Raw genomic sequence first — 18,029 nt, forward strand, 5'->3', positions numbered from 1 at the left:
GGAGACAGAATGTATCTGCCCTCAATGTGGAAGGGATTGCCACTCTCAAACTGGCCTTTTTAGTCACACTAGATGGTGTTTTAGGACCTCTATCCAGAGCATGATACCATAGCTTCTTGAGACTGAAGGATGTCAATGTAATGCCAATGCAATGTGATGGACTTGTGGGTATTGGGCAAAGACTTGAGCTTTTCTTTGGGTGGGGAAAACCTGGAAACTTTCAGATTTGGGTTTTCCCAGATGTGCCAATATGACATCTCTAATAAAATGTATCTTTGAGGAACCTCAAGCCTCAGAGTCCTGTTTCATTGGGGGTGTTACTTGGAACCCTGACATTGTGATGAAAAGAATTTACATACAGTAACTAGTGATGTTGGGAAGCCAGTGGATGCAATGTGATTTAGAACAATCTAATACAGTGAAATTCTACCTTTAGGAAAGTTGGTCTTGGATCTAAGAAACATGGTGGGAACTTCAGGTGAGGATCATGAGAAGATGTATTCCTTGTTGGAAATTATGATTGTATAAAAAGAAATAAGAATCTATCCTTGTGAGATGAATGGTTATGTAAGATCTTGAGGTGATCATTGTAACTCTTGGTTACTTTCAAAGACATTTTAACAAACTCATTGGGGATACAGTATTCCTAATAGTGCTGAATGGATTCCTAAACCCATTCAGGTTATATCTAGCTAATCCCAGACTTGCTAGCTAGAAAAGTGTTTTCTTCACTCTTTCTAAGCAATAATATTCTTGTTGAAATTTGAGATATTTTGCCACTAAGATATTTTGATTTAAAATTAAACTTCCCATAAACAAGTCAGAGAAGACGTTTGTTGTATTTCATTCTGTGAAGGAATGTAGACCTGATCTTGGGAATGGAGTAGGAATAACTCAATATTAAGGGAGAACTTTCAGAAAAGATTACTCAGTTCCAGTCAGTCATACTAAATTGACCATATCAGGAAAATAATTCCACAAGCTAAAAGTAGCTCTTTCATCAAAATTAGCTTTGATAAGAGAATCTTTCAGGCCTAATTATAATGCATCTCCTCTGATTTCTTTTATTCCAGTGAATTAAGAGAGGAAACTATCTGGGCAACTTCCAAATGTTATCTTATTGCTCTAGACCAGGGTCAGTAACCTTAAACACTCAGAGCCATTTGGACCCGTTTCCCACAGAAAAGAAAACACCGGGAGCCACAAAAACCTTTTGACATCTAAAATGAAGATAATACTGCATATATCGTTTTTTACCTTTATGCTATGTATAAAAAACTATAGTGTGTTGCATTTATGAAATCAATGAACTGCTACAGAGAAAACAAATTTTTATTTCTGCATGCAACAAAAACATTTTGAACTCTGAAAAAAAAGATGAGTTGAAAACCTCAATAAATCACATGCCGACAGGTGTCTCACATTGGCAGTTGTGACACATATTTTTAAGAGACAGGGAGCCGCAGTAGAGAATGAAAGAGCCACACATGGCTCCAGAGCTGCAGGTTGCAGACCCCTGCTCTAGACATAGTTTTTACATATTTCCCCCAAGGGCCTCTTCCTTACTGTTTATTGTTCTGGGTTTGACATATATTCCTTCCCACATTTCCCCCAGATTCTACTGGATGGGGAAGAGTAATTTGAATATATTCTGAATTCTAGATTCAAGGGGGAATGTTTAGAGTATCTTTTTTTAAAAAATAATTTTTATTAAACAGTTTGTCTTTAAAAACAACACAAAGAACAATTACACATATATAAAAAGAAAACACATCAAGACATAATGTATTGAACATTACATATCATCAATGGTAATTTTACAGCATTCCATATCGACATACATATTTTGCTTTTGTAGTTCTCTATTCGATCATTTCTATTTACTTCTCAACAGTCCTTATCTACACATTTATATTCGTTTATGTTTACATCACTTTATTTAATGTTATTCAGTTACTCCAACTTGAGTTTCATCAGTATTAAGGTAAACATTTCTTATTCTGGTTTCTATTTTTGGGCCAATTGTACATTTTATTCCATATTCCATAATAGTCTGAATCCTCTCTCTCTCTCAACTCCATAGTCATTTTATCCATCTCTGTGCATTCTAGAATTTTCCTAATTACTGTTTCATCTGAGGGTACACTGTTTTGTTTCCAATTTTTTGCTAATGTGATTCTTGCTGCGGTGAGTATGTGTAGTGTAATGTATTGAAGGTTTTTGTTCATTTTCGGGTTCAGTATTCCTAATAAATGCAGTTCAGGTTTCAAATCTATTTTTTGCTTTGTAATTTCTTCCAACCATTTTTGAATTTTACACCAATACTTCCTTGTGATGGGGTTTAGAGTATCTTATTTACTGGAAGATCTACTCTGAATTGAAGAACTGTGGGACATCAAAGGATGCTCATGTTCCATCAGAAATGCACAAGCCTCATTCCCACAAACCACCATCACCATTGATCAACAACGCCCCCACCCATCCCAGTCAAAATGTTGCTTCCTGCCATTTTGGACCTTCCAAAGATAGTTGCAAGAGGAGAAAGGGTATTTTCTACATCTGGCTTCTTTTTCTCTGCCAGACTTGTCTATTGACTTTGGAACATGACTTAAAGAAACTAGGGCTGGCCTTAGGGGTGAGAAAAGTATGAGTAAGCCATGAAGGGCGACTTTCAGAAAAGAATCTGCAATCAGATGAAGAAGGAAGCCTGAGAATAAAACTCAAAATAACCCTACCATGATTTTGTTTGGTATAAGATGGAGTAGAGAGAATTTTTTGTCAAGCTTTCAGGGTTCTGTTATTCTACCCTACAACAAGAAAAAAAAAAGTCTTTTAGGCATCTCTTGACTTTACCTGTTTCAAAGGACTGACACTTCCTTCCCTCAAATATAGATTTGTAAAAAAAATAAGAACTAAATAAAAGCCTTGATAATACTTTTCTTTTCTCCCACTCTATCAGGTTTTTCACCAGCCAAAATGGGTTTCTATCAAACCCAGGTAGATTTCTGATACCATTTCCCTCCTTATATTACTCATATTTAAGTGCTTTTTCCTGCTTCATTGTCTTTGTATTTTAGGCTAGAATATTTAGAATTAGCCTGCAAAATCAGTCACTAGGACACCAGCATGCCAACAAAGCCATTATTTTCTCTGTAAAATGAATTATTACATTCTTTATGCTTTTTTTTTTTTTTGGTAGAAAACAGACTTTTTGTATATTTATTTTTATACTTATATGATTTTATTTCTTCCCATTGTTTAGGAATATGAATGTTTTTCAAGTAACGATTTTTCATACTTTCACAGCTTTAAATATGAACTAATTTTCTCCATATTAACAAGTCAGTGATAGTTATTTCCCACTTAGCAAAGCCAACAATGCATAAATCTACAGTGTTGATGACAGACTTTAATTAAAAGTTCCTATGGACAAGCTTTTTTATAATAGAATAGAATTCTTTATTGGCCAAGTGTGATTGGACACACAAGGAATTTGTCTTTGGTGCATATGCTCTCAGTGTACATAAAAGAAAAGATACATTCGTCAAGAATCATAAGGTACAACACTTAATGATAGTCATAGGGAGCAAATAAGCAATCAAATCATATTAGGAAACAGTCAATATAAATCTTAAGGATACCAGCAACAAGGTTACAGTCATACAGTCATAAGTGGGAGGAGATGGGTGATAGGAACGATGAGAAGATTAATAGTAGTGTAGACTTAGTAACTAGTTTGACAGTGTTGAGGAAATTATTTGTTTAGCAGAGTGATGGCGTTCATGGAAAAAACTGTTCTTGTGTCTAGTTGTTCTGGTGTGCAGTGCTCTATAGCGTCATTTTGAGGGTAGGAGTTGAAACAGTTTCTGTCCAGGATGTGAGGGGTCTGTAAATATTGCTTCTAGCAATAGATGCATAATATAAAAGTTTGCAGGCATGTGGGGAGAGAAGTTCTTCAGCAACGGGGTCTATCTAAATTACAAAACAGGCTAATCGTTTCAGAGATTTCTAAGTAAGTGGAAAAATCATCACCATCCCTATAGCTAAATTCCCTATATTATACAAAGTTTAGATGACAAATCCGTTTTTGCACTACCGACAGTAAATGTTGCAAAAAAAGAAAAAAAGAAAAACTTTCACAAATCTAATTATAATTGTGCTATCACAATAACATTCTAGCAAATCGCATGTGCCATTGCTACCAGATGCTACAGATTATTAGAGCTGAAATGAATAGTGGCTTTTCAATTTGAAAATAGTTGTGGCTTTTTTTCTCCCCCAAACTCCAAAATTCATATGAATATGTCTCTCCTTTGAGAATTTTTAAGAAGTCGTGTACATTTGCCAGAAGATAGTGCCTTGAGCTGTGTATAGTTACCTTCAGCAATATTTCCTGAGGTTTAAAAATTATAATAGGCATCTATGAGAGACAGTTGTCAAATGCAGGAAGGCAGTTTCAGGTTAAGACTGCAAGTCATGGCAGGTATTGATCTTTGGATAATGGAATGGGCCCATTCAATCTGTTGGCCTTATCTATTGTGGTCCGCCAGCAGCCCTCGGAGCTGGCAGCAGAGTCAGACAGTGAGGAGGCTGGGGAGGAACATGGACCAGTCCTGGAGTCTGGGGAAGGCTTGGACGAAGGCTCTGCGTCGGAAGCAGAGATGGAGCCAGGGCCATCTGAGAGTGATGCGTGGACTCGGGAGCCTCCAGTGTCAGACAGCAGAGAGGCAAAAGAACAGGAGGAACCTGTTCCTAGTGCACGCATGCGCAGAGCTGTCAGAAGGCAAGAGCAGCTAAAGCAAAAGGGATGACTCGGGAGTAAGGCCAGGAGATGATTGGCCCCTCCCATAAGGCTTAAAAGAGCAGCAAAGGCTCTTGGACTCTTTGTAGGAAAGCAAAGTTGCTAAATCTGTTTCTAGTCAGTGTGTCTTGTTTCTGAACTTCATGGGGCTTTGCCAAGAAAGGCCTTTGGCAGGGTGCCAAAGAAGATAAAGATTTGTGATAAACACGACAGACTTTTTCTGAAGGACTTGTTTTGGAATTAATTTGGACTAAGCTGGGAATTCTCAGCTGTTATAATAAAATAGGTTTGTTTAAGACTAATTGTGTCTTGTAATGACTAAGTGAGCCTAGGTCACAACATTATCCTAAAGGCAGTGTTCTGACCCAGCTCCCCAAACACGGCAAACCCTCTGATATGAACTCAAAAAATTCCTTTATTAGGAATGCCAGCAGACTCGGCAAAAAGTTTCTCTTGCAGGCTAACAAGTCTGTCCAGCCAGAAGATGAATAGTTGTCTGTCATATCTATTCATCTCTTCCCCCTGCCTTTTATCCCCAGAGCTAGGGCGGGGCCTCGCTAGCAGCGGTGGCTCGTCCTTCCCCAGGATTGGCCCATGGTTTTCCACTTCTCTCCTCTTTTGTGCCTTCTGCGCAGCCGTACATCAGGCACTGGACCCAATTGTTCCTCTTCTTCTTCATCAGCCACCTCCAGACCTGGGGGCTGTTGACTCTCCATCTGATGGACAACCCAGGTTCCGGCTCTGTCTCTATCTCTGACAGCTCCATTCCCTTTTCCCCCTCAGAGCTCCCAGGTTGACCCTGACCCTCCTCTGATTTGGCTGCTGGAGGGGCCAGCGGCCGACAGGCTACAACAGGCAGACATCATTTCTACTTCAGACAGCAAAATCTCTTGGGTTGACCTTGTGGATCATTTTTCATTACTTGACCAAAAGGCCTTCATGTTGTCAAATTATCTACTTTGTATTTTGGAGTGCAGAAGTTCAAGTAACCGCAGACATTGCTCATTGATCGGTATTCTGGCTTACCTTTATAGCTGCCATAAATATTCTTATTTTGTTCATCTTGATGAGATGTTATCCAGTTGAAAAAAGATCTTTAGACTTTACTCTGACTTAACATGAACCTCAAGGCCAAAACGGAATGGGGTAATTCGAGATTGTTTTTAGATCACTTAAGCCAGACAGCAGTGGTGTCCAACTCTTTTCTGTTGTCTATAATTCAAAACCTTTCATGGTGTTTTGTCTTTGATATGTAATATGAGAATTCAGCATGCCGGATAAAAAAAGATGGTATCACATGTCCAAAAAAAAGTGAACAGGATCTGTAAAATAACAGTTTCTGATGCTTGCAAATTTATTGAAGTGATCTAGAGAAGAAGAAAAGTACTGGACTCAGTGACTGACAGGTCTTTCCTTAAATCAGAATGTCCCTTGAAATGAGGTTAAAATCAATGCCTTCAATCACTGCAGAAGTATGCAAATTGGAGAAGAAGAAATATTTTTTTTAGTTTAACCATCTGCTCATTCATTCTTTTCTATCAGTTATTTTAGAAGTGATGATCAGAAAGTTTGTGGATGTTTTGCCTTCCTTAATGACCTAAAGACTATATTTTTTTTTTATGGAAATATTAATCTCTTGCATTGCTCTTCAGTTTTTACTTTCAACAGAAATATCAATTTATTCATGAAGAAGTATAATTATTGCTTGACATCACCTCTTATTTTCAGATTTTTTAAAAAATCCCCTTTAACTATCTGCCTGCAAAATATGCAATAGATATTCCTTGCTAAAAATACCCATTTTTCACTGCAACTATTGCAAAATTCATTATATGCTGGCCCGCATGAAAAAGTTCTGAGCACTTTTAAAAAAACATTAAGAGGCATCATCTGACGACCAATTTCGATTAAATTTAATATGCTTATCTTCTAATAGCAATCTGTCTTTTCTATAAAAACATCATTGACTCTTTAATTCCTGTGAAAAACAAAATTATTATTGACACATTAAAAAAAAAACTTGTTTTAAAAGTGGGATAGCTTCAAAGCAATTTCCATGAAATTAGCCAGACCTCCTTTGTCATCTAATATGGATTCCCTATGAATTCACTGTCAATTTCATCTCATTCCCATAAAAGAAGCAACAGCTATTTATTTTTGTTCTCCTTATACTGAGGAATGGGAAGATAGAAACTTGACCTTGGGCTTCAGCAACAGTGGTAAAATTCATTTTTTTTTTACTATCAGTTCTGTGGGCATGGCTTGGTGCATGTGGCAAGGGAAGGATACTGCAAAATATCCATTCCCACCCCACTCCAGGGGAAGGATACTGCAAAAACTCCATTCCCTCTGCACTCCTAGGGGAAGGATATTGCAAAATCTCCATTCTCACCCCACTCTGGGGCCAGCCAGAGGTGGTATTTGCTGGTTCTCCAAACTACTCAAAATTTCTGCTACCGGTTCTCCTGAACCTGCTGGATTTCACCCCTGCTTCAGCATCCATATTTGAAAATTTGGGTGAAATATATTTGCAATCAATACCAGAATACTTAAGTGGTTACCAATGTTATTTCCAACCCTGAAGCACTGGTGGGCATTGCTGTGTCATAACAGAGCTTGCTTATTTGTGACTTGTTCTAACTTATGGTTGAATTGATTTTTATTTCCCCTGACAGCTGCTTTCCCACCCCCCCAAAAAAACCAACCCCCAAATAGGTTGTACTACTGTTATTGTTGAAATTGATTGTTTCCACAAAATGCTTTTACATCTTACCAGAGACATGATATATTTATATACAGTACAGTATGATGAAACATGCTTAACTGTAGGTAAATGGATCTACAACAATATCCTGATGGATACTGTTAAAAGAAAGACGTTTAACCTCGACATTTTATATTAACAATATTTCTGCTTAGCAAAATCTCAGCAGCAGAAAACCCCACATCCTTCCAACTCCCCTTTAAGTTGTTGTTTTACATAGGAACTATTTTTAATCAGTGGTGGGATCCTCCCATTTTAACAACTGGTTCGGTGATCGCACATATGCCCAGTTTGAAGAAATCTTCACTTCCAAGTTTGTTCAGGGGAGAAACACAGCTGAGGCGCAGCAATCTGCTCTGCCGCGTGAATCAGCTGAGAAGATAAAAGTGGGAAAAAGCGCAGGCAGGCGGGTGGGCCCATCTAATCATTGAGGCAGGTTCGCTCCCAGCTGATCATCGGAGCTACCGGCTCGCCCAAACCGGTCCGAACCAGTAGAATCCCACCCCTGCTTCTAATTTTAGGTTATGTCAGTAATACAGAGCAGAGAGCAAAACATGGAATTGCATTTTCTATTTATTTATTACACACACACACACACACACACACACACAACTTACAGATGAGAGCTATTCAAAGTTTCAAAGGGATGCTTTGATCTGATGGAGCACAATTGCAACTCTATCCAGGGACTTGTTTTGAAAAAGGAGATTGAATCAGTTCTCACCATCCTAAATATGGGATCAAGGATGTTCCAATCCAGGACCAACTCTTGGGATCAAACGTTTATTTTAAACTCTTCATGATTGGAGCAGTTTTAAATTTCTCAACAATACAAGTAAAGGTATCAAACTGGCCTTGATAGGTGCTGGTATTACTGCTACTGCCTTTAAGAATAGAAGAAACGGTGCTATGAGTTCTAGTTATTATTGCCAGCCTCTTTCTCTCTAACCTGCCAGTCTTCCTGGTATTGTATCTCTCTGTGCCACCTGCCTCTGCTAATTAACATAGAATACTCCCAACAAACCACAATTCTGAAACAACTGGTTCCAGCCACTGATGATCCTTCCCATGACAGGCCAAGCTTTCCAAGAAGCAGTGCCAACCCTCTTTTCCCACACCAAAACTCAGTGATCAGAGTCAGCAACACCAGAGCAGTTCAGATCAAATAATTTTGCTATCGGATCTCAATTTGTATTCTCAGATCCAAACATGGGAGCCTGAAATCTTCATTCAAATCAATTCAAGAATGATTGAAGCAAACAAGTGTTTTGGGAGAAAATGGTTAAATTCCCTGTACTATAACTCCTTATGGAAATAACCAACTGGAAAAGCATCAAGATGGACCTTTGGGGAAAGGTTACCATTTCCTTTTATTTAAGCAAATGGCCTGTAAAAATGGTTTGGAGGGGGTTGGGGTCACTGTTGCCTGAAAACGTGGCTAGGAAAGTGTCAAGCTAGGACTTTAAGAAAAGATAGAATTTTATCTCTCATGTGCATCCATTTCTGTGCCAGCCTATCATGCTTATTAGAGGGAATAGATGGAACCTTTGCAGAACAAAATTTTTAATGGGGGTAGCCTAACTTGGAGATGCTAAAGCTAAGACTGTGCAGCTTTCCAAAGCTACTTTTACTAGCAAAATCTTCATGGCAGCTTATCAAACCAGATCTGTGAAACTTCAAATAGGAAGTCTGAATATAGTGTGAAACATTTTTTACACTTCTGGGAATAGGGAGCTGTAAGTCATAATTCTAATAAGTATCTTTCACTCCTGAAAATAGCTAACATTAGGCCAGGTCCCACAAATTTGCTTTACACTCACAAATTTTTGCTTCTGAAGATGGGGTCACCAGTCTTTACAAGTTTGCTTGACTCCTGGGACTATAGGTCAGTAATGGCTAAACTTTTCCAGACTGAGTGCCCAAAGTGCGCGTGCCCAAGCCCCCCAAATGCAATGCATGAACAGCCCCTGCACATGCGCCCCACTCCACACATGTGCCCCACCCCATGCATGGCCCCCTGCACTCCCCCACCCCCCACGAGTGCGAGCGCTCCCCGTGCCCTGCCCTCACGCATGTGTAGCAGAGACCCGAAGACCAGCTGGCCGGCGGGAGATGCGCACACATGCACAGTGGAGCTGAACTGGGGCGACAGCTCATGTGTCATCAGAGAGGGCACTGCGTGCCACCTCTGGCACATGTGCCATAGGTTGGCCATCCTGGCTATAGGTCATAGTTAGCATTAGGCTGGACCCGGCTGGACCTTTGCCGGAAAACAACCGTTGAGAGATTTGCTTCTTGTTTCACTGTATTCATTTCTTGTTGGCATCTTCTGCTTCTGAACTTTTGCCAAGAAAAGCCTTTGGCAGTTTGCCTAATTATCCCAAGGTCGGTGATAAACTAAGGAATGGTGTTTTGAAGAATTTGCTTTAATTTAGTTTGGACTACGCTGAGAATGAGTTAATTCTCAGCTATTCTAATAAAGTCTGTTTGTTTTTGAACTATTTGCATTTAATACTAACTACTTGGGCCTGGGTCACAACAGGAAGGTTCTGATGAGTGCTCTGCATTGGAGGCAGAGATGGGACCAGGGCTGTATGACAGGCATCAGCTGCCTTCGGAAGCAGACATCAGTGAGGCAGACGAACAGCTGGAGCCTGTTCCCAGTGTGCGCATGTGCAGAGTTGCCAGACGAAGGGAACAGCTAAAGAACAAGGGTCGACTTGGGAGTAAGGCCACAGGTGGACAATGAAGGGCCCCTTCCATAGGGAATAAAGGAGGAGCAAAAGGGGAGGGGTGTTTGCAGGAGACAATTAGTTCATTCTTGCATTCTTGCCAAGTATTGTGGCGTCTGAACGATATCGGCCTGGCCACTCTCCAAGCCTGATAAAGGTCGGTAATTGTGAACTATCTTGAAAGACTGTGGGAGAAGAAAGACTTTGCTGGAGAGGAATTCACTGTAAATTAAATAAAAGGAGTTTATTGGGACGAGGACTCAGCTTAGTGCTGCTGGGGAAGCCTAGATCAGAACAGTTACTAATTTAACAACTGCAGTGATTCAGTTAACAAATGTGGCAAGAAAAAGTCGTAAAATGTGTCAAGACTCGCTTAAAAAATTTCTCCCTTCACAACATAAATTTTGGGCTCAACTGTTGTCCTAAATTGAGGACTATCTGTATTGCTCCTACAATCCCTATGCCATGAAAGGATCCTTTTGAATAAATGAAGCCCATATCAGACATAATATATAAAAATGAGATGACAGATGTATGCAAGTATGGTAGCATCATTACAGAAGGGTGTGTTGAACACGATGTGGTGGACCTGTTGAACCCTGGCAACAATTCCAGTATTAATATTCACAGTCCTTTTAAACTGAAGAAACTTTTAACAGCAGGTTGTTAGCAATAGTAAGAGGCAATAAAGCCAAATGCATTCTTGGATTTTTCTTTCAGATAAAGTTCTAATCAATCATGGTTTTTTTTTCCCCTTAAAATTGCTTCTTTACTTGGCTTGTCATTTTGTCTCTCACATGCGCAGACATAATGGAGCATGTACACATATGCCCATACCGTCGTCATTTATTCTTGGTCGGTGCAATTATAATGGCCTCCCAGTGTTATTGTATTCCACTTCCCATTTGTCTTTTGCCTTTATGCTGCTAATTTGTTGAGATGTGATACGTTGGAATTGCTTCAGTCGATTCACTGGGGGCTTGAACTTCACCAGGCAAATCCCTGGTGAACTCATTGTGTTTGCCTATTAGCCTGGTTCCTTCTCTGAGTGTGAATGCTCCCGTGCGTAAGGTGACTGAAACTAAGACAAAACACTTCCTCCGGTGGCTCACTGCATTCCATCAGCAGGGAATACAACATGCTCCCCAGGCCCTGTGAATATATCCAGATATTGTTTGAAACATTCTTATTTAAATTACAAATTATTCTAAAATCATAATTTCAGATACCTATATTGTTTTCTCTCTCCCAAGCGTGTAAGATGTGACAGGGACAATATTCAAACTCTGATCTTATACAGTACATAATATCAGTAACTAGGGATGCACATTGGTCACTGCTATTCAATTTTCTGTTAAGTAGTCCCTGCTCAAGCAAATACATCATCCAGCTCTCCATCTCTCTAAACTCGCTTATAAGCTGATTCCATTTTAGAATAGAATTCTTTATTGGCCAAGTGTCAGCTTTGGAAGCCATATTAGGCTGAAAGCTTCCATGCTGCCACCTTCTCATGTGTGGGAAAGTAGGAGGGGGGGATTTAGTAGAGGGGTTGTCTGTAGACATAACAGTATTCTTCCTGTCGGTCAAGGTCAGGCTGATCCTGCATCTAGAGAAGGAGTGGTCAGAGTGCTGTCTCGAGATGGGACGGATGGTGATTGGAGCATGTGATCTACTGAGGAGTGAGGGGATGGTTTTGGGGGTTTTGATTTACTGAGGGAAAACCCGGACCTCTCAGATTCCATCCCAGATGTGCCAGTTTACCTATTCTAGTAAATAGAACTTTGAAAAATGCTTGCTTCAGAGTTTTTACTTGGAGTTGGGGGTTTTCTGGAATGCTGACATTAACCCGAATCTCCCTTAAAGCATAACGGCACCCCGAAAGGAGGCCATCAGGGGTGCTGAGCCCCAGCATCTACTTAAACCTCGGGTGGTGTGAAGACTCAGTGAAAATGGAGGAGAAAGAAGAGATTGCAGAGGGGGCCGTGGGGACGGATACTCAAGGATTTATCGACACCCTGTGTACATAAAAAGACAAGATACACTCGTCAAGAATCACAAGGCACAACACCCAGTGACAGTCATACGGTACAGTAAGCAATCAAATCATACTAGAAAATGTTAAATGTTAAATGATAATGATGGAGTGACTATATCTTAATCTCAAATGGGTTTTAGGAGAGCACTGGGGTCTCTTTGCTTATTTCTGTGCTGACAATCACCTGCAAATTAACTACCAGAACACAAAGATTGTGGTATTTGTCAGAGACCAGGATGACAAAACTGGGTATATTAAGGATAGCATGAACAGGTAAAGTGTTTTAAATACCTTGACATATTTTTCCATGCCTCAGGCTAAAGGAAGGCTCAGCAGAGAAGTGATGTAGGAACTTGAGGACCTTATGCTCAAAAGGAAGAGAATGTCCACTGCCTTCAAATTATTTGCATCAACTCCTCTGTGGGGCACATTAATCTTCACTTTCTAACTACAATTTCCTGGAACTGGAATTTGCGCAATCCAACATTTGGAAAGTACCATATTTTTCCATGTATAAAATGCTACTTTTTCTTTAAAATATTTACTTGAAAATGGAGAGACGTCTTATACACAGGAGGCCGAGAGGAGAAGGCAGTGGTGAAATCCAATTTTTTTTACTACCGGTTCTGTGGGCATGGCTTGGTGGGCGTGGCAGGGGAAGGATACTGCAAAATCTCCATTCCCACCCCACTCCAGGGAAAGGATATCGCAAAATCTCCATTCCCACCCACTCTGGGGCCAGCCAGAGGTGGTATTTTCTGGTTCCCCGAATTACTCAAAATTTCTGCTACTGGTTCTCTGAACTGCTCAAAATTTCCACTACCCATTCTCCAGAACCTGTCAGAACCTGCTGGATTTCACTCCTGGGAGAAGGCATGGCCCATCCCCTTCCTCCAGGTCTGCCAGATGAGCCTCTACCATTGCAGCTCTATCATTCCTTTCTATTGTAGCTGTTTCCTATATCACACTGCCACTCTAGGTTTCATCTCTATTGCTCCTGTGATGCATTTTCTGTTCTTGCATTACTCACTCTCTAATAAGATGGCTTCTGCACAGTGATAGCTTGTAGTCTGCTTACTTACTCTACATGAAACATGGGGGTGTCCTATACATGGGGGTGTCTTATAGATGGAAAAATATGGTAGTGTTCAGAGTTGAGGTGCCTAGGGCAGAGATTCAAATGTGGTATAAGTAATTTTTAATTTCTGGGGAAAGAAACATGTGCCCCAATGAACTAGGACTTCTGGTGGTTCAGTGAGTAGAATGCAGTATTGCAGGCAAGCTCTGCCCACAGCCAGGAGTTTGATCCTGATCAGCTCAAGGTTGACTCAGCCTTCTATCTTTTTGAGGCCAATATAATGAGGATCTGTATTGTTGGAGGCAATATGCTAACATTTGCAAATTACTCAGAGAGTGCTCTAAAGCACTATGGAGCAGTATATAAGTCTAATTGCTATTGCTATTGCTATTGGAACACTTAATTCTTGAGCAGTATCTGTCTGAAAAGCTGAAATATTTGGTGACATATGGTGTTTCTCCACAAGTCATTCTGTTGTCACCCAGGCTCAAGTAGTTAGCATTAAATACAAACAGTCTGAAAACAAACAGACTATTAGAACATCTGAGAATTAACTCATTCCCAGCATAGTCCAAACTAAATTAAAGCAAATTCTTCAAAACACCATTCCTCAGTTTACCACTGACCTTGGGATAATTAGGCAAACTGCCAAAGTATTTTCTTGGCAAAAGTTCAGAAGCAGAAGACCCCGACAAGAAATGAATACAGTGAAACAAGAAGCAATTCTCTCAATGTTGTTTTTCAGCAAAGAGCCCAAGAGCCGTTGCTGGTCTTTTAAGCCTTATGGGAGGGGCCAATCATCTCTTGGCCTTACTCCCAAGCCGTCCTCTCTGCTTTATCTGCTCCTGCCTTCTGGCAGTTCTTCTCATACGTGCACTAGGAACAGGCTCCTCCTGTTCCTCTGCCTCTCTACTGTCAGCCTTTGGAGGCTTCGAAGTCCGCACATCACTCCCCGATGGCCCTGACCCCATCTCTGCCTCCGACGCAGAGCCCTCATCCAGGCCTTCCCCAGCCTCCAGGACTGGCCATGTTCTTCCTCAGCCTCATCGCTGTCCGACTCCACTGCCAGCTTCGCAGGCTGCGGGAGGACCACAACACATTCTATCTGCAATTGTTCAATGCAATCTAAGTAAGCAACTATGATTCTAAACCAATGACTTCTGGATATGGAGACAATGATATACAGTATATGACAGCTTCTAATGAACTTAAATATTGGACTCGGGTCTTAACACGGAACTGGATAATTATGTGACATTCAAATAATGCAGAACATTTTTTTGAACCCAGTTTCATGCATTGCCACCTACCTTGCTGATCTTTAATAAGGTTTCATATAAAAATAGAGATGTATTCTTGGGTACAGATGAATGAACTAGCCATATCATGTGTTTTACAAAGACATGTGCAAAAGTTTATATGGCTTGTTTTATGAAAATTACCAGGCCATCTGGATGACTTCTTTAACTTCTCTTATTAGACCGGCACTCGAGATTTATTTCCAATGTGCATCAAAATCTGTCCAACACACATAAAGCCTGATCTAAGCAATTGGTAATTTGCTTTCAAATGGTCATTGTTTCCATTCTGCACATTGCATTGCACTATAATAAATTCTGCAACATTATGTTTACTTCATTAGAAGCTGTAGCAGTAGCGGGTTTCAATTTTGACCGCTACCGGTTCGTTCGCCTTTGCGGGTGCGCTCATTCGCGCAATGCTTCTGCACATGCACATAGACGTCCGGGTGGGTGGGAGGAGCCTCCCTCCTCCACCGCTACCGGTTCACCCAATCTGGGGAGAACCAGTAGTAACACACCACTGAGCTGCAGCTACTTCTCAGTTTCTGATTAAAGGATGTATCCTGCATGATTCTTCTAAACTAGATGCATTCACATATAACCCTTAAACTGTTAGATTGTGTATGACCAACTGAAAAGTTTTATTAAATTCAGACAGATTGCATACATATGCCTAAAATTGTGTTGCTGAAGTGTATGAAGATGTCCTACAATCTTTGGGATGAGGGTTAACAAAAGATCTAAGACAGGTCAGCAAATAAATTAAACATTTCCAGGTTTTCATGATGCCAAGGACATTTTCCCCCCTTCTTCTTTTCCAGATTGGCTCAGATAATCTTCATGATGTATCACTCTGACAAAAGCACATTCTTGAGGCAGTTAATAATAACTACTAATCATATTTTGTTTTACAAGTAGTTGACACAGATGTCATGGGTGTGCTTGTACTGAAGGTTGTTTCCAGAGTGTCTATGTGTGTGTCTGTATGTGTGCATCTATGTTTCACTTTGAGTTGTAAGCATACATAATGGGGTCTTGTATCGACTGTGATTAATTGGTATACAAATATAATAGGTCTACTGACACCTCCTTTGTTTTATCATATTGTTTCAAATTAAGAAAGGAAATGCTTAATTTTCCATTGTCTTTTAGAAATAAAACTTGCAAAGAAAGGAGTTCCACAATATAAATGTAAGGAAGATATTAATTTAGTTAGTTTAGTTTAGTTTAGACATGCTAAACATTAGACAATTATAATTAGTTTAGATACTCTGAGAGTGAGATGGGTGGTACCTAAATCTGAGGGAGGGATGGATGGATGGATGGATGGATGGACGGACGGACGGACGGACAGACAGACAGACAGACAGATAAAATTTTTGGATTTAGAAGAAATAAGTGTTTTGACAAAGAAAAGAATCATACAATTGGAAAGAACCTTAGAGATCACTTTTTTAAAGGATAAACCACCCAGAGTCATTTGAAGGCAGAATCATTTACTAAAAAAAAGAAAAAAAAAAGATTATTTGTTCAAAATCCCTGTTGAGTGCAGTGGATCTTGTTTGATAGATGATCATCCACCCTCTGTTAGAAGACTTCCATGGTAAAAGACTTTACCAAATAATGTGGCAGCCTATTCCATGTGCACTCTGGAAGTTTATCCTGATTTCAGGCCTTCTTCCTTGAGTTCTTCCTGTAACTCAGGTCCTGAACTCCGTGGACAATACAGGATGAGTCAATAGAAGAATACTATTCTATCACCTCTTAGTTGTCTTTTTTGTATGCCCAAATGCTTAATAATTGATCTTTGTATACCTTGGCTCCTAGGCTCCTCCCTATCTTGCTTACCTTCCTTTGAACCCATTCCAATTTGTCAGCAGTATTTTTGTACTGTGGTATCCAGAGCTGGATTCAGTTTGGATTCAGTCCAGAACTGGATTTCAATATTGAAGATGGGTTCTCACCAGGGCAGGATAGAAAAGAATAATTATTTCTTGCAATCTGGACTCTGTTCCTGTTAATGTACTTCTAGATTGTATTCACCTTTTTTGCAGTTGCATTACATTGCTGCCTCATATTGAATTTGTGTTAAAAAAAAATGAGAGGGTTTTTTTTTTCTTGAAGGGAATAAAGAGCCAAATGGTTTTCCTTTTAATATCATTTTTTTTAAAAAGAGGTATGCATATTTTACTAGGACATTTTATAAAAATGCAGGCAAAATTCTCCCAACACTGGTATAGAAGAATTTCAAGGGATACTTAAAACATACAAAAAAGAGAAACTTATACTTTTACAAATTCTTCTTTCCCTTGAAAAAATGGAAAACTGGGTGGAAAGAAAAGGCAGCTATGGAAATCTGAAATGTGAGTGGCAGAAAATTAAGACTTCAGCGAAAAAGGATTTCTGCACCAAACTCCCATGGTATGTAGTTCCTTCCCACAATCTTTTTTAGCAGAGATTTTTCCTGCTCTGTTTGCAAACAAATGCCCGCCTTTGGTTCATAAAGAGAAAGGATGAAGAAGTTTTATTGCAATGAATTGTGCTGTCAATCATTCAGAATTTCCTGACAGAAGCAAAGAGATAATACTTATTTTTAAAATAAACAAGCAACCTCTACATGTTTTATTAATTTTGTTGGTGCACACAATGTGTTTTGAAAGACAATTTATTTTCACCATTCTTTCAGGAAAGAAATAAAACAAATATCGGAAGGCTTTGGAGCAAGATGAATATCTAATAGGAAATCAAAAAGGGAGAAAAAAATGAACAGTATGAATCAGTGAGGGTAGTAAACAGATGGAAATTGTACCTTTCATACCAAGGTAAAATCATGGATAATATTCATACATCTTAATAAAAGTACAGCAGTGATAATTTTCAAAGCTATTAATCTATGACAAATTGGAAGATTGTCAGTGTTCAGTGGTTCAGTGGTGTCTATACAGTAGTATGTAATATTTCAATAAGTGCTCTAAATAAGCTCTATATAAGCTTATGATCTTCCAGATGTTAGTACCCTGTTTCCCTCAAAATAAGACATCCCCTGATAATAAGCCCAATTGGCTTTTGAGTACATGGCAATAAGGCCAAGCGCTTATTTCAGGGTTCAAAAAAATATAAGACAGGGTCTTATTTTGGGGAAAACACGGTATCAATTCACAACAGCCCCAACTGCTGTGAATAATAATAATAATAATAATAATAATAATAATAATAATAATAAACATCCAGAAAAGTGAAGAACCAATGATTAAGGAAGTAAATAAAGGAGGCCTTTTAAAGACAACTAAAACAAAAGCAGAATATAAGAAAGAAGTA

The 18,029-nt window shown here is 39.5% G+C and overlaps 1 long non-coding RNA gene across 1 annotated transcript; it reads left to right on the forward strand.

Moving 5' to 3' along the window:
- Positions 1-365: 365 nt before the first annotated feature.
- Positions 366-17,615, forward strand: LOC117679793 (uncharacterized). The gene is made up of 3 exons (XR_004595448.3): positions 366-478; positions 12,161-12,382; positions 17,398-17,615. It is a non-coding gene; the product is annotated as an uncharacterized LOC117679793 (long non-coding RNA).
- Positions 17,616-18,029: the final 414 nt, after the last annotated feature.

This window comes from Pantherophis guttatus, chromosome 7 (assembly GCF_059756535.1).
Source record: "Pantherophis guttatus breed Tessera chromosome 7, ASM5975653v1, whole genome shotgun sequence".
Lineage (NCBI taxonomy): Eukaryota > Metazoa > Chordata > Lepidosauria > Squamata > Colubridae > Pantherophis > Pantherophis guttatus.